The sequence below is a fragment of the Thermobia domestica genome, chromosome 14 (genome assembly GCF_964235325.1).
Source record: "Thermobia domestica chromosome 14, izTheDome1.hap1.1, whole genome shotgun sequence".
NCBI classification, from domain to species: Eukaryota; Metazoa; Arthropoda; class Insecta; order Zygentoma; family Lepismatidae; genus Thermobia; species Thermobia domestica.
This window is the reverse complement of record NC_137467.1, coordinates 100,293,024-100,317,518: the sequence shown is the minus strand read 5'-3', so window position 1 is coordinate 100,317,518 and position 24,495 is coordinate 100,293,024.

Genomic DNA, 24,495 nt, shown 5'->3' with positions numbered 1-24,495 from the left:
AGCTATAGGGTACAATCTGCCCGGGAAATTATTACTCTCTTTCGTGAGAAGTCATTTTTTCCTTGTCAATTATTACCCTTTTTAGGAGAAATGTATACTGTAATTCTGTAGAGTTTAGCAAGAGGGTACTATTTGCCCGGGATATTATTACCCTCTTTCGTGAGAAGTCATTTTTTCCTGGTCAATTATTACCCTCTTTAGGAGAAATTTACTGTGTAGTTCAAGCGAGTTTAGCTATAGGGTACAATTTGCTCGGGAAATTATTAACCTCTTTCATGAGAAATCAATTTTTCCTGGTCAATTATTACCCTTCTTAGGAGAAATGTATACTGTAATTCTATAGAGTTTAGCAAGAGAGTACTATTTGCCCGGGATATTATTACCCTCTTTCGTGAGAAGTCATTTTTTCCTGGTCAATTATTACCCTCTTTAGGAGAAATTTACTGTGTAGTTCAAGCGAGTTTAGCTATAGGATACAATTTGCCCGGGAAATTATTACCCTCTTTCGTGAGAAGTCATTTTTTCCTGGTCAATTATTACCCTCTTTAGGAGAAATTTACTGTGTAGTTCAAGCGAGTTTGGCTATAGGGTACAATTTGCCCGGGATATTATTACCCTCTTTCGTGAGAAGTCATTTTTTCTTGGTCAATTATTACCCTCTTTAGGAGAAATTTACTGTGTAGTTCAAGCGAGTTTAGCTATAGGGTACAATTTGCCCGGGAAATTATTACCTTCTTTCGTGAGAAGTCATTTTTTCCTGGTCAATTATTACCCTCTTTAGGAGAAATTTACTGTGTAGTTCAAGCGAGTTTAGCTATAGGGTACAATTTGCCCGGGAAATTATTACCTTCTTTCGTGAGAAGTCATTTTTTCCTGGTGAATTATTACCCTCTTTAGGAGAAATTTACTGTGTAGTTCAAGCGAGTTCAGCTATAGGGTACAATTTGCCCGGGAAATTATTACCCTCTTTCGTGAGAAGTCATTTTTTCCTGGTCAATTATTACCCTCTTTAGGAGAAATTTACTGTGTAGTTCAAGCGAGTTTAGCTATAGGGTACAATTTCCCCGGGATATTATTACCCTCTTTCGTGAGAAGTCATTTTTTCCTGGTCAATTATTACCCTTTTTAGGAGAAATGTATACTGTAATTCTATAGAGTTTAGCAAGAGGGTACTATTTGCCCGGGATATTATTACCCTTTTTCGTGAGAAGTCATTTTTTCCTGGTCAATTATTACCCTCTTTAGGAGAAATTTACTGTGTAGTTCAAGCGAGTTTAGCTATAGGGTACAATTTGCCCGGGAAATAATTACCCTTTTTCGTGAGAAGTCTTTTTTTCCTGGTCAATTATTACCCTCTTTAGGAGAAATTTACTCTGTAGTTCAAGGGAGTTTAGCTATAGGGTACAATTTGCCCGGGGTATTATTACCCTCTTTCGTGAGAAGTCATTTTTTCCTGGTCAATTATTACCCTTCTTAGGAGAAATGTATACTGAAATTCTATAGAGTTTAGCAAGAGGGTACTATTTGCCCGGGATATTATTACCCTCTTTCGTGAGAAGTCATTTTTTCCTGGTCAATTATTACCCTTTTTAGGAGAAATGTATACTGTAATTCTGTAGAGTTCAGCTGGAGGGTACTTTTTACCCGGGATATTATTACCCTCTTTCGTGAGAATTCATTTTTTCCTGGTCAATTATTACCCTCTTTAGGAGAAATTTACTGTGTAGTTCAAGCAAGTTTAGCTATAGGGTACAATTTGCCCGGGAAATTATTACCCTCTTTCGTGAGAAGTCATTTTTTTCCTGGTCAATTATTACCCTCTTTAGGAGAAATTTACTGTGTAGTTCAAGCGAGTTTAGCTATAGGGTACAATTTGCCCGGGAAATTATTACCCTCTTTCGTGAGAAGTCATTTTTTCCTGGTCAATTATTACCCTCTTTAGAAGAAATTTACTGTGCAGTTCAAGCGAGTTTAGCTATAGGGTACAATTTGCCCGGGATATTATTACCCTCTTTCGTGAGAAGTCATTTTCTCCTGGTCAATTATTACCCTCTTTAGGAGAAATTTACTGTGTAGTTCAAGCGAGTTTAGCTATAGGGTACAATTTGCCCGGGAAATTATTACCCTCTTTGGTGAGAAGTCATTTTTTCCTGGTCAATTATTACCCTCTTTAGAAGAAATTTACTGTGAAGTTCAAGCGAGTTTAGCTATAGGGTACAATTTGCCCGGGATATTATTACCCTCTTTCGTGAGAAGTCATTTTTTCCTGGTCAATTATTACCCTATTTAGGAGAAATGTATACTGTAATTCTATAGAGTTTAGCAAGAGGGTACTATTTGCCCGGGATATTATTACCCTCTTTCGTGAGATGTCATTTTTTCCTGGTCAATTATTACCCTCTTTAGGAGAAATTTACTGTGTAGTTCAAGCGAGTTTAGCTATAGGGTACAATTTGCCCAGGAAATTATTACCCTCTTTCGTGAGAAGTCATTTTTTCCTGGTCAATTATTACCCTTCTTAGGAGAAATGTATACTGTAATTCTATAGAGTTTAGCAAGAGGGTACTATTTGCCCGGGATATTATTACCCTCTTTCGTGAGAAGTCATTTTTTCCTGGTCAATTATTACCCTCTTTAGGAGAAATTTACTGTGTAGTTCAAGCGATTTTAGATATATGGTACAATTTGCCTAGGAATTTATTACCCACTTTCGTGAGAAGTACTTCTTTCCCGGTCAATTATTACCCTCTTTAGAAGAAATTTACTGTGTAGTTCAAGCGAGTTCAGCTATAGGGTACAATTTGCCCGGGAAATTATTACCCTCTTTCGTGAGAAGTCATTTTTTCCTGGTCAATTATTACCCTCTTTAGGAGAAATTTACTGTGTAGTTCAAGCGAGTTTAGCTATAGGGTACAATTTGCCCGGGATATTATTACCCAATTTCGTGAGAAGTCATTTTTTCCTGTTCAATTATTACCCTCTTTAGAAGAAATTTACTGTGTAGTTCAATCGAGTTTAGCTATAGGGTACAATTTGCCCGGGATATTATTACCCTCTTTCGTGAGAAGTCATTTTTTCCTGGTCAATTATTACCCTTCTTAGGAGAAATGTATACTGTAATTCTATAGAGTTTAGCAAGAGGGTACTATTTGCCCGGGATATTATTACCCTCTTTCGTGAGAAGTCATTTTTTCCTGGTCAATTATTACCCTTCTTAGGAGAAATGTATACTGTAATTCTATAGAGTTTAGCAAGAGGGTACTATTTGCCCGGGATATTATTACCCTCTTTCGTGAGAAGTCATTTTTTCCTGGTCAATTATTACCCTCTTTAGGAGAAATTTACTGTGTAGTTCAAGCGAGTTTAGCTATAGGGTACAATTTGCCCGGGAATTTAAAACCCACTTTCGTGAGGTCATTTTTTCCTGGTCAATTATTACCCTCTTTAGGAGAAATTTACTGTATAGTTCAAGCGAGTTTAGTTATAGGGTACAATTTGCCCGGGAAATTGTTACCCTTTTTGGTGAGAAGTCATTTTTTCCTGGTCAATTATTACCCTTCTTAGAAGAAATGTATACTGTAATTCTATAGATTTTAGCTAGAGTGTACAATTTTTTCCCGGGATATTATTACCCTCTTTCGTGAGCAGTCATTTTTCCTGGTCAATTATTACCCTTTTTAGGAGAAATTTACTGTGTAGTTCAAGCGAGTTTAGCTATAGGGTACAATTTGCCCGGGAAATTATTACCTTCTTTCGTGAGAAGTCATTTTTTCCTGGTCAATTATTACCCTCTTTAGGAGAAATTTACTGTGTAGTTCAAACGAGTTTAGCTATAGGGTACAATTTGCCCGGGATATTATTATTCTCTTTCGTGAGAAGTCATTTTTTCCTGGTCAATTATTACCCTCTTTAGGAGAAATTTACTGTGTAGTTCAAGCGAGTTCAGCTATAGGGTACAATTTGCCCGGGAAATTATTACCCTCTTTCGTGAGAAGTCATTTTTTCCTGGTCAATTATTACCCTCTTTAGGAGAAATTTACTGTGTAGTTCAAGCGAGTTTAGCTATAGGGTACAATTTGCCCGGGATATTATTACCCTCTTTCGTGAGAAGTCATTTTTTCCTGGTCAATTATTACCTTTTTTAGGAGAAATGTATACTGTAATTCTATAGAGTTTAGCAAGAGGGTACTATTTGTCCGGGATATTATTACCCTTTTTCGTGAGAAGTCATTTTTTCCTGGTCAATTATTACCCTCTTTAGGAGAAATTTACTGTGTAGTTCAAGCGAGTTTAGCTATAGGGTACAATTTGCCCGGGAAATAATTACCCTCTTTCGTGAGAAGTCTTTTTTCCTGGTCAATTATTACCCTCTTTAGGAGAAATTTACTCTGTAGTTCAAGGGAGTTTAGCTATAGGGTACAATTTGCCCGGGATATTATTACCCTCCTTCGTGAGAAGTCTTTTTTTCCTGGTCAATTATTACCCTCTTTAGGAGAAATTTACTCTGTAGTTCAAGGGAGTTTAGCTATAGGGTACAATTTGCCCGGGATATTATTACCCTCTTTCGTGAGAAGTCATTTTTTCCTGGTCAATTATTACCCTCCTTAGGAGAAATTTACTGTGTAGTTCAAGCGAGTTTAGCTATAGGGTACAATTTGCCCGGAAAATTATTACCCTCTTTCGTGAGAAGTCTTTTTTTCCTGGTCAATTATTACCCTTCTTAGGAGAAATGTATACTGTAATTCTATAGAGTTTAGCAAGAGGGTTCTATTTGCCCGGGATATTATTACCCTCTTTTGTGAGAAGTCATTTTTTCCTGGTCAATTATTATCCTCTTTAAGAGAAATTTACTTTGTAGTTCAAGCGAGTTTATCTATAGGGTACAATTTGCCCGGAAAATTATTACCCTCTTTCGTGAGAAGTCATTTTTCCTGGTCAATTATTACCCTCTTTAGAAGAAATTTACTGTGTAGTTCAAGCGAGTTTAGCTATAGGGTACAATCTGCCCGGGAAATTATTACTCTCTTTCGTGAGAAGTCATTTTTTCCTTGTCAATTATTACCCTTTTTAGGAGAAATGTATACTGTAATTCTGTAGAGTTTAGCAAGAGGGTACTATTTGCCCGGGATATTATTACCCTCTTTCGTGAGAAGTCATTTTTTCCTGGTCAATTATTACCCTCTTTAGGAGAAATTTACTGTGTAGTTCAAGCGAGTTTAGCTATAGGGTACAATTAGCCCGGGAAATTATTAACCTCTTTCGTGAGAAGTCATTTTTTCCTGGTCAATTATTACCCTTCTTAGGAGAAATGTATACTGTAATTCTATAGAGTTTAGCAAGAGGGTACTATTTGCCCGGGATATTATTACCCTCTTTCGTGAGAAGTCATTTTTTCCTGGTCAATTATTACCCTCTTTAGGAGAAATTTACTGTGTAGTTCAAGCGAGTTTAGCTATAGGATACAATTTGCCCGGGAAATTATTACCCTCTTTCGTGAGAAGTCATTTTTTCCTGGTCAATTATTACCCTCTTTAGGAGAAATTTACTGTGTAGTTCAAGCGAGTTTGGCTATAGGGTACAATTTGCCCGGGATATTATTACCCTCTTTCGTGAGAAGTCATTTTTTCCTGGTCAATTATACCCTCTTTAGGAGAAATTTACTGTGTAGTTCAAGCGAGTTTAGCTATTGGGTACAATTTGCCCGGGATATTATTATTCTCTTTCGTGAGAAGTCATTTTTTCCTGGTCAATTATTACCCTCTTTAGGAGAAATTTACTGTGTAGTTCAAGCGAGTTCAGCTATAGGGTACAATTTGCCCGGGAAATTATTACCCTCTTTCGTGAGAAGTCATTTTTTCCTGGTCAATTATTACCCTCTTTAGGAGAAATTTACTGTGTAGTTCAAGCGAGTTTAGCTATAGGGTACAATTTGCCCGGGATATTATTACCCTCTTTCGTGAGAAGTCATTTTTTCCTGGTCAATTATTACCCTTTTTAGGAGAAATGTATACTGTAATTCTATAGAGTTTAGCTAGAGGGTACTATTTGCCCGGGATATTATTACCCTTTTTCGTGAGAAGTCATTTTTTCCTGGTCAATTATTACCCTCTTTAGGAGAAATTTACTGTGTAGTTCAAGCGAGTTTAGCTATAGGGTACAATTTGCCCGGGAAATAATTACCCTCTTTCGTGAGAAGTCTTTTTTTCCTGGTCAATTATTACCCTCTTTAGGAGAAATTTACTCTGTAGTTCAAGGGAGTTTAGCTATAGGGTACAATTTGCCCGGGATATTATTACCCTCTTTCGTGAGAAGTCTTTTTTTCCTGGTCAATTATTACCCTCTTTAGGAGAAATTTACTCTGTAGTTCAAGGGAGTTTCGCTATAGGGTACAATTTGCCCGGGATATTATTACCCTCTTTCGTGAGAAGTCATTTTTTCCTGGTCAATTATTACCCTCCTTAGGAGAAATTTACTGTGTAGTTCAAGCGAGTTTAGCTATAGGGTACAATTTGCCCGGAAAATTATTACCCTCTTTCGTGAGAAATCTTTTTTTCCTGGTCAATTATTACCCTTCTTAGGAGAAATGTATACTGTAATTCTATAGAGTTTAGCAAGAGGGTTCTATTTGCCCGGGATATTATTACCCTCTTTTGTGAGAAGTCATTTTTTCCTGGTCAATTATTATCCTCTTTAAGAGAAATTTACTTTGTAGTTCAAGCGAGTTTATCTATAGGGTACAATTTGCCCGGAAAATTATTACCCTCTTTCGTGAGAAGTCATTTTTCCTGGTCAATTATTACCCTCTTTAGAAGAAATTTACTGTGTAGTTCAAGCGAGTTTAGCTATAGGGTACAATCTGCCCGGGAAATTATTACTCTCTTTCGTGAGAAGTCATTTTTTCCTTGTCAATTATTACCCTTTTTAGGAGATATGTATACTGTAATTCTGTAGAGTTTAGCAAGAGGGTACTATTTGCCCGGGATATTATTACCCTCTTTCGTGAGAAGTCATTTTTTCCTGGTCAATTATTACCCTCTTTAGGAGAAATTTACTGTGTAGTTCAAGCGAGTTTAGCTATAGGGTACAATTTGCCCGGGAAATTATTAACCTCTTTCGTGAGAAGTCATTTTTTCCTGGTCAATTATTACCCTTCTTAGGAGAAATGTATACTGTAATTCTATAGAGTTTAGCAAGAGGGTACTATTTGCCCGGGATATTATTACCCTCTTTCGTGAGAAGTCATTTTTTCCTGGTCAATTATTACCCTCTTTAGGAGAAATTTACTGTGTATTTCAAGCGAGTTTAGCTATAGGATACAATTTGCCCGGGAAATTATTACCCTCTTTCGTGAGAAGTCATTTTTTCCTGGTCAATTATTACCCTCTTTAGGAGAAATTTACTGTGTAGTTCAAGCGAGTTTGGCTATAGGGTACAATTTGCCCGGGATATTATTACCCTCTTTCGTGAGAAGTCATTTTTTCCTGGTCAATTATTACCCTCTTTAGGAGAAATTTACTGTGTAGTTCAAGCGAGTTTAGCTATAGGGTACAATTTGCCCGGCAAAATTACCACCCTCTTTCGTGAGAAGTCATTTTTTCCTGGTCAATTTTTACCCTTCTTAGGAGAAATGTATACTGTAATTCTATAGAGTTTAGCAAGAGGGTACTATTTGCCCGGGATATTATTACCCTCTTTCGTGATAAGTCATTTTTTCCTGGTCAATTATTACCCTCTTTAGGAGAAATTTACTGTGTAGTTCAAGCGAGTTTAGCTATAGGATACAATTTGCCCGGGAAATTATTACCCTCTTTCGTGAGAAGTCATTTTTTCCTGGTCAATTATTACCCTCTTTAGGAGAAATTTACTGTGTAGTTCAAGCGAGTTTGGCTATAGGGTACAATTTGCCCGGGATATTATTACCCTCTTTCGTGAGAAGTCATTTTTTCCCGGTCAATTTTTACCCACCTTTCAACAATAGATTTGATTGACATGTAGGGTAATATTTTCACGATAATATTTGTACCCCTATTGTTGACGTCAAATTTTCCCGCGCAAATTTTACCCTGTAGGGTAATAATTTGCTAGGGTAAAAATTGCCCGTTACACCGGCCTAAAATTTAGCCAGTATGTGCGCTAACTCAATGATGCGGTCCTTTCCCTGAAGAGTACAAAATTTCTATCTGTTCGTAGACTACCTTCAGTTTCTTTGAAATTTGATATGGTGAAAGACAACTTGATGGATACTAAGTGGATATGACTAGGCCCACATTGAAAGGTTCGCCTCAAGTGTTGATTTCAGAAGTTTTATTGTTTTTCACTATTGTTATAGTTATATATTTTCCTTATCGTTACTATTATTACTGTTTATTATTGTTGTTATTGGCATATATTTCATATTATTATTATATATTTCTTAAGCTCGCATATATATATATCTTTTTTCAGATTTTTAGTTCTCTTTTGTGGCAATATTTTTGTTGTATTTTGATATAATGGCTTCTAACTTTTATTTATGGAAGTCGATTTGATCGTGACGAGGTCCGTCGTCCCTATTAAATCTCAATAATTTGTCGCTTATTAGCTCTTGTTCCTCGTAGCTGAGAGAAAAACATCACTACCAACGTCATTGTATCCAGCCACTAAACGACACATGTTCATTTTGTATATAAGGATGTTTGTAAAATGTTATTTCAGCACCAATTTAAAAGTTGGACAGCAGCTTGATTGTTTAATATTTAAAATGTCAATATTAGAAATTCTCGATGGATAAACGTAACAAAGAGTTGGCGAACACTGTCACGAAATCACTGTTCTATTAAATGACAGAAATATTCATTAGAGGTTCTGAGTTCATATTTTCTTCCAATCGAACAAACGCAAACGATTCAGTTTTACACTTCTTCCTTAAGAAATGTTTGTTGCAATTAATTTTTTCGTACAATAAGTTTTACTGAAAGAGTGGTAGGGCCCTCATTTCTTGTGCGAGAAATCCCTAATTAAATCCCAGGACATGTAAATTTGTGGTGGACAACATCATATCTGTGTGTTTTCTAAGTTCTCCCATTTCTTCCCACATTTTTATTCCATCAAACCGAATCTTTCACTTTAATTTATCATCCACCTTCTGTAACCTATGAGCAAGACATAAAACTAAAATAAATATATAAGAAAAAGAAAGAAAATGTTCCATAGCCCTTGCTCAATTTCGATTTGACGTGGCCCGGACGAGATTAATTCACTTCAGGAAGAGTATAATATGATTCTTAGAAGTTTCAATTGCACCACTCATGAAATTGGAAATGAAAGGTTTTTACACCTATATACTATATAGTTAACAGCATTTGAAACGTTAGATAGTCTTCAGATTTTTAATTCTAGTTTTCACGGTTATTTAAATATTATGAATAAAATCATTCCAATATCTTTTGCGTTTACTCGGAAACTACAATAACATATTGATATACATTTTAAGAAATCCTTCATTCATATGACACAACATTCTGAGAAATTTGTGCAATTTTTATTTTTAAATGTTTCATGGAGGCCTCTCTTCCACTTTGACTCTCCGGAAACATTTCCGTAAGCATTTACAATATACGATAATTGTGTAATTACTGTAGATGACAATTCTGTTATGCGATTCAGCCCATGCTGTTGAAATAAGCATCAAGGCATGTTCGAAATGAACCTGCATTATTGAAGAGCAAATACCTATTTATACATCTTGCAAAGTTGCCTAACTAAAATTTTTAAGCACTACGATTGAAGAAAAATTAATTTTCTGTGCAGTGACGTAGTTTTCTTCCACGTTTATGTATAATCAAAGTAACAGATAAATATGGCCTTTAAATGTTTATGGTTTGCGAATTTGGTTGATTGCTTGGTTAACTTGCGTTTAACGTCTCTTTTTAGCAAAAAGGCTAGATAGATTGAACCTAATCTTTTACATGCAAATCGAATCACTACTTGAGGCAACTACCTTCACAGGGAATCGAATTCGAGACCACATTCATATAGATTAATATGTAGAAATACTTGGTTTTATATAAGCATATCCTGATGGTAAAGGGTTAAATGTGATGTGAAATGTTAAATTGAAAGATACATTCGTGAAAGTAAATAAGGATTTCAAAAATAATGAATTCTTTATTTTCTGCTAATATCTATTTTTTAGTGGAGAGTGGATTTTTGAAAAGAATTGGCACCTCTTTCCCCCTACACTATGCACTTAAAAATCGTAATAATAAAAATTCCTAATGTTACTCCTTCATACCTCCATCCCTTACCCCTACTCATTCCATTTCAGTGGGAACTGAACTTGGATTTAAATAGCATCGGGGATGTCACTATTTACCTAGGCGACCCCTGATGTCACTATTTACCTAGGATTCGACACTAATATGAATCATTTAAGATTTTTTGTAATTTTAACCACTTTTTATCTCTACTCCTCACGTCTTATGCCGAAGAGGGTGAATTTAAACTTAAACGATATCGAAAGTGACACTTCATCTCGGCGACCGCGAAACCTTTGGATTCGACATCAATCAGACGTTTATGATTATTGTTACACGTCACTCCCTTCACATTCTTTACAGATATTATGGGTATCTTATCCCCACAGAATTTATTTTAGATTGTGATATTAAATATATATATGTATGTATCAAGTTTGTGAAATTGGTCCAGGCGTTTCAGAGTTATGACAGAAGAAACATATGTACGTAATCTATATGCATGAATATAAAAATGAAAGTGACTCTGTTTGTGACTTCATAACCCTTGAACCGCCCGACGAATCTAAATCAAATCTTCAACATAAATGAGGTTCGGGCCTGGGATAATTTTTATTATTTCACTTTGACGGTGCAACTTGGGGAGGGGATATATATTTAAAAATGATCCAAGTTGCACCGTCAAAGTGAAACAATAAAATTTATCCCAGGCCCGAACCTCATTTATGTTGAAGATTTGATGGAGGTTCGTCGGGCGGTTCAAGGGTTATGAAATCACAAACAGAGTCACTTTCATTTTTATATTCATGCATATAGATTACGTACATATGTTAAGTGACTATGTTTGTGACTTCATAACATTTGAACTGCCCGACGAACCTCCATCAAATCTTCAACATAGATGAGGTTCGGGCCTGGGTTATTTTTTATTATTTTACTTTGACAGTGCAACTTCAGGAGGGGATATATATTTAAAAATGATCAAAAATAACCGATATTAGTGTCGAATCCATAGTTTCTGGGGTCGCTGAGACAAATAGTGACACTTTCGATGACGTTTAAATCAAAGTTCAGCCGTTTATATCGAAAAAAAAACGTATTTTCCATGTGCAAAGAATGGGCGTTCTGCCGGTATAGATGTACAGCGGGGGACACTTCTAAATGGTACAGCCATATAGAGATTTACGGCTAAGGTGTACCATTTAAAAGTGTACACCGCTGTACAATGGTCCTTGGCCCCTTTAAAAGAAAAAATTGTTAAGAACGCTAGTACACGACTCCGCTTATGTATAATGACTTCCCTGTTCCCGTTAGGGTATATATTTTAATAAAAGTAACTTGCTAAATATTAATTTCGAGGTAGGTGATAACTATAGCCACAATTTTTTCAAGAAATTTCTCTGTACGTCATTAATAGTAATTTTAATTACTTAAATAATTTGAAAACCTATTACCTATAATTTATACCACTCATATAATGTAATAAGATAGTCTCATATGATACCATCCCGGTTTCGAAGTCAGGGTGATACCAGTATCATATGAAATTTAAGATAAAACTTTGTAAAATTGTCTTGTTGACGCTATTTCTGCTTTTCTTGAATTACTTGCTGTCAAACTGACTACGATTGCACTTCAGTTACAATTTTCATCATTAAAGAACAATTCACTTTTATTCATGTACACTCATGTCCAAAATGATTGTCGCATATCTATAACTGTCTTCTTGTAAGAATATAATTTTATAATGATTTTACAGGGTACTTTTAATACTGATACTATGTGTAAAATTGGAAAATGTATATCTGTGGCAAATTTCATAGGAAAAGAATAATAAATACGAAAATTAGAGCGAGTAAAACAAAATGTTGCTAAATGGACAAGAAAGTTTTATTTTTGTTTTATTTCTCTTATTTACTGTTCTTTTGACTTGAAATTTGCCACATACATGTCTTTGAAGATTATACACTACTAAAGATATGCCACATTGACTTGATCCCTAGTCTTCCGTAACAAGCGCTGCTATCGGCTGAAGGAATACCACTCGCTTTCTCTCGCTTAGCAACAGCTGAACCCTTATTGGCTCAACACGTGGGTGTGAGCTTTAGTTTGCATTTTTGCCACGGCTCAAGACATTTTGGCAGCACAATAACATTTTAAGAAATACCGGGCGAATTCGTTATCAAATTATATTCCTACAACAACATATTTATACACATGCGACAATAATTTTGGACATGAGTGTACATATTTGCATTTTTCTCCTTTAAGGCTTTGCTTGATTTCCTTTGAAATATTAATTTTTATTGTTATATTTAATTAAAATTCTCTCCTACCTAGTTTCCTCAAAATGTGTTTGGACAACTCTACAGAAAAGTCGTGGCTGGCCTCTTTGGGTATAAATGGTGGATATCATTGCGTTTTTTTTAAAATATAGAAATATGTTCATGTTATAGTCAAATTCGTAGCACAACGTTAATAACACACAAGAGTGTCTGAATATGGCTCGGCCTACATGCCGTAAAAATTAAATCAAACTCATCTGGCCTAGATGAAACTTGGAGTGGTGGAAGCAATTGATATGCTATACCTTCTGTATAAGCTTGTGAAATTATATGATGTGTAATCTTTGATTTTGAAGTTATCTGTCAAATAAAGATCAAATAAAGTACTTTTTACAACTATGTGTAAGTTTACTATTAACTAAAATTTATCTTTTTCAATATATATCATCAATTGCAATATTGTTCTTGCTTTTTCTACTCCTGTCATTCAACCCTATTTTTAAAAATATATTTTATGCTATTTATTATGTCCTCAAACAATTGCTATTTATTTTCATATATTTAATTAAATTGCATATCGTTCTGTTCTCCCCGACTGACCCTAACTTTTTATTATTATTAATTTTACGACACACCCGTGATCATTTACTTCATTCTTCTTCATACCTATATATCACAAGATTTTATTCATATTTGTCGTTTCCTATCGCAACTTACACGTTTCTGCTTAGTATAGCATAATAGTGAATACGTTTTACAATAACATTTATTCAACGACCTACAAAACATACTATTCTATTGTTAAAGATTTATTATGGTATTCTTATCCTTGGTTCCGTGTAAATCTTTATACTATTCCAAATACCTCTTCACTCCAGAATTTTAATTTTATAGAACTGATCAATCTCAAAGGAAATAATTTCAATTCTCTCTTTTTTTTTAATTTTTTCCCTTTATGTGTGTGTGTGTGTGTGTGTGTGTGTGTGTGTGTGTGTGTGTGTGTGTATGTGTGTGTGTGTATTACATGGAATTGCGTCGGGACCGTAATACAGCAAATTATAGATGTGTTAAAATATTAAATAATACTTTTGATAAAGTGGGTAGTTTCAAATATCTAGGATCAATATTAACAGAGGAAAATCATATTCATGAAGAAATTAAACGTCGACTAAAAGCAGGTAATTCATATTACTATTCGGTTCAAAATCTCTTGTCTTTGCGAATTCTGTCGAGGAATTTGAAGCTTAAAATATACAAAACGATAATCATGCCTGTTGTTCTGTATGGTTGCGAAGCATGGTCGCTTATTCTGAGGGAAGAACATAGACTGAAAGTATTTGAGAACAAGATCCTGATACAAATATTCGGATCCAAGAAGAATGGAAATGGGGAATGGAAACTTCATAACGAGGAACTACATAATTTATATGGTTTACCCAACATTGTTAGGGTCGTCAAGTCTAGGAGGCTTAGGTGGGCGGGTCATGTAGCTAGAATGGAAGGAAGTAGAAACGTTTTCAAAGTCTTGACTGGAAGACCAATCGGAAAACGACCATTAGGAAGACCTAGGCGCAAATGGGAGGACAATATTAAGATGGATCTCGCAGAGGTTGGAATACAAAGTAGAAACTGAATCCAGTTAGCTAAGGATAGAAGTCAGTGAAGAGCTTTTGTGAACGCGGCATTGAACCTCCGGGTTCCATAGGCCATAGAGTTAGTTATGTCTGTGTGTATTAAAAGAAATAAAAGCGAGAGAAAGAATCTTAGAGTGTGTATTATTTTGACGTGACATTTCTCTTTACTTTTATTAAAATCATGCTGAACTTTCTTATTCTTTACAATGATAAAAGCTTAGTGCAGTGTCTAGCTAGTGTGTGAATTCAGTGTTGGTTGTTAGTCTCAGCAGGAAGAAAAGCGGTTTCACATTTCATCAAAATCCTTTTCTATGTATTAAGATACCTCTATTGAGAAGAAGATGCGACCTAACTTAAGATACAATCTTCCACTCATGCACCTCGCCAAAGGCAGTTCAATTCCATCAAACCACGTGATCTGATTCTCCCGAAGAGAATTACTGAAGCTAGCGACCCACCTGCTATCAATCAGCTCCGTGTTTACCTAAGGAGGCGCTCTGTTGTTTTCTGTGGATCATCCCCACGAGGGTGGAACCTGGAAGTCTATTCCATCCACTTAACTGACATTGGTCTTTTGTCCTTGAGGAATGTTTGGTTTTGGGACTTTGGGAGGAGAAGTTAATACTATTTTTTTCTCTCTCTCAAGAAATCCCTCGTAATTTCTTACTAGGAGAATCTTCAATTGTTTGAACGCACACCAAGTAAAATGGGATTGTGATCAATGAAGTCTCCTGAGAAATTTGCCATGAAATTCTACAAGAGCAAACTTACTTCAAAGAATGGTGCAACACATACAGTGATATGAACGCTGTAGAGAAACAAATAAGGAGGAAATAAGGCGTGTACAATTTCCTTATTTATCCATCCGAACTACCGTTGTACTGATAGTGTCAAGGTCTGCGATTCTAACTATATACCTACACTTGTATATTCAATTAGATTTAAAACAAGTTTAAGGTATTACATATATACAATATGTACTGATACGAATACAGTGAAACTTCTCTGTTGCAAAACAGTAGCGTGGCGTGATATTTCAAGGGAATGCCGAAGTCAGCGGCGGATATAATCAAGGGAGGGGCTAAACGATTCTTTGCCGCTTTATCCAGTGTAACACAGGATTGAGGCCCATTTCATCCAGTGTATACCTAAGCATCAAGGGGAGACTATAGCCCCTATAGCCCTCCTGGATTCGCGCCTTTAAATATATATATACAGAGAGAGAGAAAGAGAGAGTGTGTCCGTAAAGTTGCGCAACCCAAAGTTTGATTGCGTATATTTTTTGAACTAAGAAAGATAAAGACCTGAGACTTGAAAAAAATGAAAGCCTGTACTATATATATATCTTCAAGATCATGGCCAATGTTGGAATTTGTATCATTTTTATGTAGCGATGAGAGAAAGTACAGAAAGTGTAAAATAAAAAAAAATATACAAAATGAAAATCAATGTTGAGTTTGCAGAAAACTGGTTTCCTGCGGGTGAATCCCTGTGTGTATGTGTAGTATGAATCCATTGGGGCAAAATGTGACAAAGTTGATACAGTGTTGCTATGTAAAATGACTATTTAATACAAGTCTGTAAAATGGGTGTTTTTTTGACAGAAACGCGGCTCCTGTCAACATTGTTGTCGTAAAATTACTGCAACAGGTATGTTTTAATTTAACTCATGATATGCAATGTGAATTTGCACAAAATTCAAAACCTGAGTTTATATCCAAAAATTTGTGATAAAAGATACCCACCTGGCAGCTGGCATAAAAATTGAAGTTATGAATTATGTGCAAATTCTCATTGCTTATCACTAATTAACCTAAGACACACTTTATTTTATTTTATTTTTTATTTTTACACTTTCGGTACTTTCTTTCCTCATTACACAAAAATGTTACAAATTCCAACATTGCGCATTATCTCAAAAATATTTACATAGAACATGCATAATTTGTAACAATTCTCATGTCTTTATCTTTCTTAGTTCAAAAGATATACGCAATCAAACTTTGGGTTGCACAATTTTACGGACTCTCTCTTTCTCTCTCTCTCTCTCTCTCTCTCTCTCTCTCTCTCTCTCTCTCTCTATATATATATATATATATATATATATATATATATATATATATATATATATATCTTTGCATGTGTGTGCAGGCGCGGATCTAAGGGGGACTATAGAGGGTATACTCCCCAAGACGCTCAGGTATACACTGGATAAAATGGGCTTCAATACTGTTTTACACTGGATAAAGCGGCAAACTATGGTTTAGCTCCTCCTTTGATCATATCCTGGATCCGCCACTATATATATTATAGTATATCAAGAGAAAATATAGGGAATTATTAACACTGAATAAAATGACAGTTAAGTTATTTTTAGATTTCCCTAATAAGGAGTGGTGTTTCTCAAACATAGTTTCTCCTCCCCCTTTTTTTCTATGATTTTTGTATTAAGAGAAATGTTCAGAAGTTATCAATCTAAAAGTAATTTTACTCCAAGTTACAGAATGTTGGGCTTCGTTAATTGGATGATTTCGAGTTTAGCGTAACATTCAACACCAATACTCTATGGGACGTTGACCTACAACTTAACGTGGAATCCGAACCACATTTGCTCTTATCGATCTCCCGATCGAAGCCTCTATATAACCACGAAGGAAGGTTATGTAATACTGAAACGTACGCTAAATGAACCAATATGAGGCCGGTGGAAGTTTAATTGGACCAAATGGAACTTGTTTTCAGTTTTAGCTCTTTGCGCAAGAAAGAAGACTGCCTGCGCTAGTGTCGCTTTAGACAGTCTTTTCGGCTTCTGCTGATTTTGAGACTGTTCTCATATTTAATCCGAATTTACAATACGTTGTTTTGCGTTTCATAAGTCGTACTGCTTTTAAAATTACGAAAATCGTTATTCTTTAATATTACTACTCGTTTCGGTTTTACATATTGGTTGTTGATTATAACATTATAAACGTTGGTAATGTGTTATTGTAAAACAGGCCACCTAGTGCAGATATATCTAGTAAAATTTTTTTATAGTTTCAGGATTCTTCTAGTATTAGCGCCCGATATTGTGCAAAAAGTCACTAAACATGATTAAAGAACCAGAATATACCATTGTAAGTTGGAACTGGCCTGAGGTTGGGTAGGCTTGTCCATATGGATGGGCTACTAAAATTGCTGATTTCTGAATATTTGTTTAAATAGAGAATAACAGCTTGTTGTTTTATATAAAACACTATCTACTTAAAATCACAAAACCGTATAAAAGTTGATCGCTCGCTGAACTATTGCGACCAATACAGTAATTAAACTTGGTTTCCAGCTTCCTAAAATTGTGCTTCTAGGTTCCTAATACAACAACGTAATAACAAATAATCACACTGGTTCTTCGTTATTGTTTGTTTGAGCCACTAAATCTTCATTACATATCAGCTATATATTTATTTTAATAATCCACACTATAACTTTCTTACAAACTTATTTATCAAGATGTCCACTATACTCTTTCAAAAACTGATTAACTATATTTATTTATGGTTGTCATCAAAACTACATATCCAAAATCATATTATTATTTAAAATTATTTAACATTTGAATATCTTTTTTCTTACATCGATATATTATATTGAAATTGGCCTATATTTATTTTCCTTCTTCGATCTAGTGCATATATATAAAATGCTTTGCGCCCAATTTTACAAGTTTACAAGTAAAAACAATATTCGGTTCCGTGAAGACTCCGCAAATTCTATCAATGTAGATTCACAGTTTACTTTTTCCTTGGTTTCTATAATGTCTAAGGATTCAGGGATTCTCTGCACTATCTTGCGTATCACCTGATTCATCTGTTGTAGCTGCTGTTGTAACCCATCATTACGCTGCGCTGTTGCAATTGCTCTAGGCGCTTATCAACATGTTGGGCTTGCTGATTCGCCTTTTGGTCTAACTTTTCTAATTGCTGATTCACTTTAGCGAACTGTTCAGCTTGGTATTGGGACATTTCCTTTAAAATTTCCAACATATTGTTGGATGAATTTACTGTTTGGTTGTCTATTGTTTCACTATCTGTGTCATTCATTTTGTTCCGATATACAATTCGGCCGCTCCTTAGACAAATATAATTGATGTCTGTCTCAATCTTGATCTTATTTTACTATTCTTCAAAAACAATGTTTTTCAGTCTCGGGTTTTCGGCACCATTTTTATTACAATAACGTAATAATAAATAATCACACTGGTTCTTCGTTATTGCTTGTTTGAGCCACTAAAACTTCATTACATATCAGCTAGATATTTATTTTAGTAATCCACACTGATCAATATATAATTTCCTTATAAACTTATTTATGTAGAGTCCACTCTACTCTTTCAAAAACTGATTAACTACATTTATTTATGGTTGTCATCAAAACTACATATCCAAAATCATATTTTTATTTAAAATTATTTAACATTTGAATATCTTTTTTCTTACATCGATATATTATATTAAAATTGACCTATATTTCTTTTTCTTTTTCGATCTAGTACCTATATATAAAATGCTTTGCGCCCAATTTTACAAGTTTACAAGTAAAAACAATATTCGGTTCCGTGAAGACTCCGCAAATTCTACCAATGTAGATTCACAGTTTTTTTTCCCCTTGGTTTCTATAATGCCTAAAGATTCAGGGAGTCTCTGCACTATCTTGCGTATTACCTCATTCATCTGTTGTAGCTGCTGTTGTAACCCATCATTACGCTGTTCCAATGTTATGTATGTGTGTCACTATTGATCTCAGCGATCCACTAATATCGGCCATTGTGGATTACTTTTATGTGTCTCAATATCTCAATCCCCCCCGGTGACCCCCAGCCCGGTGCCGCATTGCATGAATTTGGAATTTAATGCGATAGGAGTTTCACCATTGATTTCAGCGACCGCGAAAACTATAAATTCAACAATAATATCGGCCATTTTCTACCACCTTTACATGCCCATGTAAGCGCCCCCTGAGACCCCATGGTTCGAATTTTAAAAAAAATCGTCTTAATTTGGGGCCTGGGCCAAGGTACCCGTGACGAAAATTTGGTAACCCTCGGTAAACTCGTCTGGTCCCCAGGCTGCATAGAGACAGACAAACACACAAACAAAACTATTTTATTTATATTGGACTAGATGGATTCTTGCAAATTATGCGATTTTCATAATCCGAACTAATTTTAAAGACCCGCTCCTACTTATCTTTATATATATAGAGTATATATATATAACAAACGCAGGAATTACCCCCTAAATAACGCTCCTGGAGGACCCCTTTCCCAAAAATTTTCTGGGAAAACACTTGTAGAAACTTCAATTTTCGTGCCGAGACCTGGTGAAAAAAAAACTCCTTTAGCGATCGAATTAAAAAATAGTTCTCCTCAGGTTAGTATTCACTGAGAATATTTTTATAAAATTTAAATTTGATGGGTAAATCAGTGGGCTTTGAATACATCCACATCGTATCCACTGAGTTGCGAAATTGTGTACCTCCAGACATGGGCGGCCGAAGAAAATTTTTTAGGGGGCATCTTCAATGTTTGCTATATTAGTCTGGCATTTAATGTGCATGATTGTTATATTAAGTATACATTTTCGTGAGTCAGGGAGTTCATTTTTATCAAACACGGAGATTTTGAAGGAGCAGATCTACTGTACAATATATATATATATATATATATATATATATATATATATAAAAACATTTCTTTCGGATTTCAATCATCCCGCAGTCCAACCCCGAGACGGAAACATAAGAGACAGGCTTTTTGTTTTTAAACAAGATAACGTTATTAGCTTAGCCTTTACATTGTGAAGATTATATTAGTGAAAATTAAACCAATATAATTTTACAACTTAATATACATATTACTAAATGTTGACCTCCCCGTTGCTATGTTATTAGCGTATGCACCTTTCTCGAACGAGGTTTGATGCATGGTTTCATCTCATGTGTTTCGAACGAGTGAGCTCATGTGTTTCAAATCCGACGTTAAACTATAAGTTTACGTCTTGTAGAGTTTTGCTCCTGAAAACGACGCTAAACTATAATCTAATTTAATATTACTAAATATTAAAAAATAATGACTTACCAAGGTGACGTCAATTTGGCAGTCATCAAATCCATTTTATACTTTCACTTAATCCAGTGGATATTAATATATCAATTACAAGACACACGTGCATATAAATACTCAGAAACAAGCACATACACACGTACTCATGCACAAATATGAACACTTCAAATCTATTTACATGTGGTGGACAGCGCTGCATTAAGCACTGTTATCTTCGTCATCATCTTCTCATGTATCTGCATTATTTGTTTCATCCACAGATTTGTTATTTGTACGCATCATTCATTTTAGCATTTTCGGGAGGGTTCAGGGTTCTTTCTTCATTTAAAGAGTCGGTTCTCTGTATTGGAAAGAGGATCAGGAGAAGAAGGGGGAATTTATACTTTATGAATGGATAACATTTTAAGAAATATATATAAAAAACATGCCGCTTCCGACGCAGCACTGACGCATTTCTTTTAGCGATGCAGTTGACAATAATAAAACTATGGGTAAGTAAACATCTTGTGCAGAGTTACGTTTTGCTTATTTTTGAACATTTCTGTGAATTCAACTATACAACAGCGGAAATACTAACTGGTTTTATTACTCCAAGCATCGTTTCAACTAAGGGATAATTCCCAACGGTCAGTGAGCCATCTAAATTTTCGTTCTTTTTCTGTTCTCCAGAGGAAAGAATGAGATTTTGCCAAGATGCTAAAGTCAAGATGCTAGATGCTAAATGGAAGTGAATTATGCTACATCTATCACCAAGATGCTAGATATGGCGTCACTGGCGGGCTTCGACATCTACAGAAGTTTCTGCCAAAGCAAAGAAACAATAGCACAATAATTTCGATAACATCTGTGTGGTCTTTCGGTAGGCTACATATCCGATAAGAAGCTCATTCCTAATTGTAAAATTGGTAGGAGGAAAATGTAGTTTGGACTGCACCCGTGGCCAAAACAAAAGACTCGTAGCCGGCTTGTATAGATAATTGAATTCAAATTTTCAAGTATCCATTTACTGAATGCCCATATCGTGCATGCATGCATTTGCGTGTATTATTTAATAAGTAAATAAATTACAAACAATTAATTATGTCAGTGATAAATGGTGTTTATTGGGCAAAAAATACCTCTCCAAACAATGAAGATTAATCTTACACTGGAGAAATGGTTATCCTTCCTTTCCATTATCATTTGGCCATGAAACAAACGCCTGACAGATATACAACCCCTATATACAACTATGTGATGTTGTAATGTATAACTCGTAGGGTATGATGCTTTACTTTTTCAAAAATTTCAGTACTTCTAGTGAAAGGAAATCTAGCTTTACGTCCCACAGTTATGCCGGTTAGGCTAAAGGAGACGGTGATGATGAGAAATGAATGAAATGGTGGAAATGAAGAAAGTGGGAGGAAACGGTGAACCCCGAGAAAACCCACGAGCACGGTGTTTGACCACCACAAAGTACACACCGCCCGACCTGGGATCGAACCAGGGACCCCAAGCATCGGAGGAGAACGCTCTACCATTGAGCCACAACGCCCCTACAGTACTTCTAATGTACTTCAAAAATGTAATAAAGAACTAATGGCCATGTTTTTTTAAAAAATATATATTCAATTAGAACTGGACAATTTGCACAAAATTTTGAATCTACAAATAAAACGGCACGTTTCTAGCACTTGTGGGTTCGAGATTTCATTGTCGAAACGATTGAAGACAAACATATAAACATTTCTGTGAGGAGAAACATATACGCGTAAATCTAGTATTTTAATATATAGATAATAACTGGAATAGTTTTCTTTTCGAGTGCTATTTTTTTTAATATTCGCAATATTGAAATTTTTGAACTTATATTTTTCACGTGTTTGAAAAAAAGATATCATTATTAGTAAAATTAACCTAATAGAAACATTTTTTTTCATTTTTTCCGGAAAATCGAAAAAAATGTTTTTTTTTAAAAAAAAACAGGTTCAAAATTTCCGGAAATTTGACAACACTAGTTCAGACACACTTGTACTTTGCCCAGCATTAAACTCTGATATTATTTCCGACGCAGTTCGCTGCCTGTTCTGTTTTACCAATCACCCCAACCTACGAAGTCCGATATCTGTAATGAGGTGGGGGCGTCCAACCCTTCGACATTTGGACTTCTTTTCCTCTTGGTTTCTCGTGCCGAATGTTTCTGAGTGAGTACTTTCTTCAAAATAATATTAACAGTTATAGAAAGATTTTCGAGACATTCGAATCGAGTCGAGATTTTTACCAGCTGTCTCGACTCGACTCGAGTCTCGACTCGAAAATTCGAGTCGAGACATACATTTGTGTCGACTCGACTCGAATTTTACAAAGTGTGTCTCGACTCGAATTCGAGTCGAGTCTAGTCGAGATTCGAGACATGTCTCGACTCGTGCGCATCCCTAATCGTCCTAGTCCTTGTATGCTAAATCCAAGAGCCGAAATCCTGAACCATCTTTGGGCGAATCTGTGGATTTGGGAAGCAGGTGCCCAAAAGTGATACAGAAAGAGCTCACACTTCCTTTTGCACACAATTAAGAATTTTGTACTGTTCGCTAATGATCGACACACTTCGTCACCTATCGGCAATGGTGGTGGGCTGCCGCCCTAATAAGATACGCAATATTACCCACTATATTTGGCGCACAAACATAAGTTTGGCATGCATAAACTTGCACAAACGATACAATAACGATTAAGACCATTGGCACCAATCGGCGGTAGTGAAGGGGCTGGCACCTAAGCTACAGACACCAATATCTCACACTTCATTTTGTGCACTTCATTATGTGCAGAAACGTGCACTAAGGATTGAGACCATTTTAGAGCCAATCAGCTGGGGCATGGGCTGCTGTTTAGATAGCCCCCCAAATTAATTATTGAATATTTTCAAGTTGCTTTGTGCATATATAAACGTTTGAGCCTATGCTGGGTTGCTGCTGATAATACGGTAACAATTTACGTAGCAGACGTTGTCGAGCACTCATTGTCATTGCCACTAAACACTGGCTCAAGATACTGACAGAGTAGAGGTCTCTCTGTTTAATAGTCTGTTTTACACATTATCTCTGGGACCAATGTAATCTGGTACTTATGGTGGATCGCGGCGTATACCCACGCCTGCTGTTCAGGTTATGTAAATATCATGATTTATGATTCACCCTTCTGCATCAATTTTACCGACCTTTCGAGGTCGCATTGTTTTCACCTTCCTGTGTTCTTACTGCTGTGGGTTATATGTTGAACTGCAGGATGATAATAATCTTATTATATGATAATAAACGTGAAGTAAAAACAGATTAATGGTATACCATATAAATGTAACTCATTTTATGGTCAACAAGATGAACACAAAAGTGAATTTCATATATGAAATTGCATAAAGGCACACAATAGTTGTAATAAAAGGATAACTAAATAAACAGAACAGGGTTATCGCTATTGAATTAGAAAATTGACATGCATGTCAGACTAATTACCTTGTAATCTAGTGGCTTATTGTCAATTAACAAACGATATATTGCCTGCAGCGCGTGTTTAAGGTCATTTGACTGGTGGAGAGCAAGCGAGCGACATATATATATATATATATATATATATATATATATATATATATATATATATATATATATATATATATATATATATGTGTGTGTGTGTGTGTGTGTGTGTGTGTGTATGCGTATGTATATGTATATGGTAAGCAACCAGAAAGAATGATTCTTACTACTTTTGTGATTTATTTGCCATCTAAAGAAATAAATAGTAAATACAGACAAAGTAACATATGGCGATATTTTGGAACTTAACATAATTATCATACAACAAACGCATACACATAAAAATTGCTTTTTGTAAGCTTTTGCAATTAAGTCTCAATGTTCGATTTCTTATTATTTGAGGAAGAGTATATTTATGGATAGGTTCAGAAGAAACGCTTGTTTAATAGAAAGTGACAGAACTTAACATCATAAACTTTTCAGAAGAGCAAGTTGAAGATTGGGACTGCTGCAGGTTAATATGACCTTGCACACGATACAATTGGTCCTATGGAGGAATAGGGAATGTATTACTTCAGCTTCGATGTTCTCACACAAAACATCATGTCAACAAGGGTCGTTTTTGAGTCGCACCACTTTTCTATTGAAAAGGCATTATTATTATTAAATGCGTATTTAAATAAGATCTACGAAGAATAATGCTTTATGTACTTATGACTTTCAGGATTA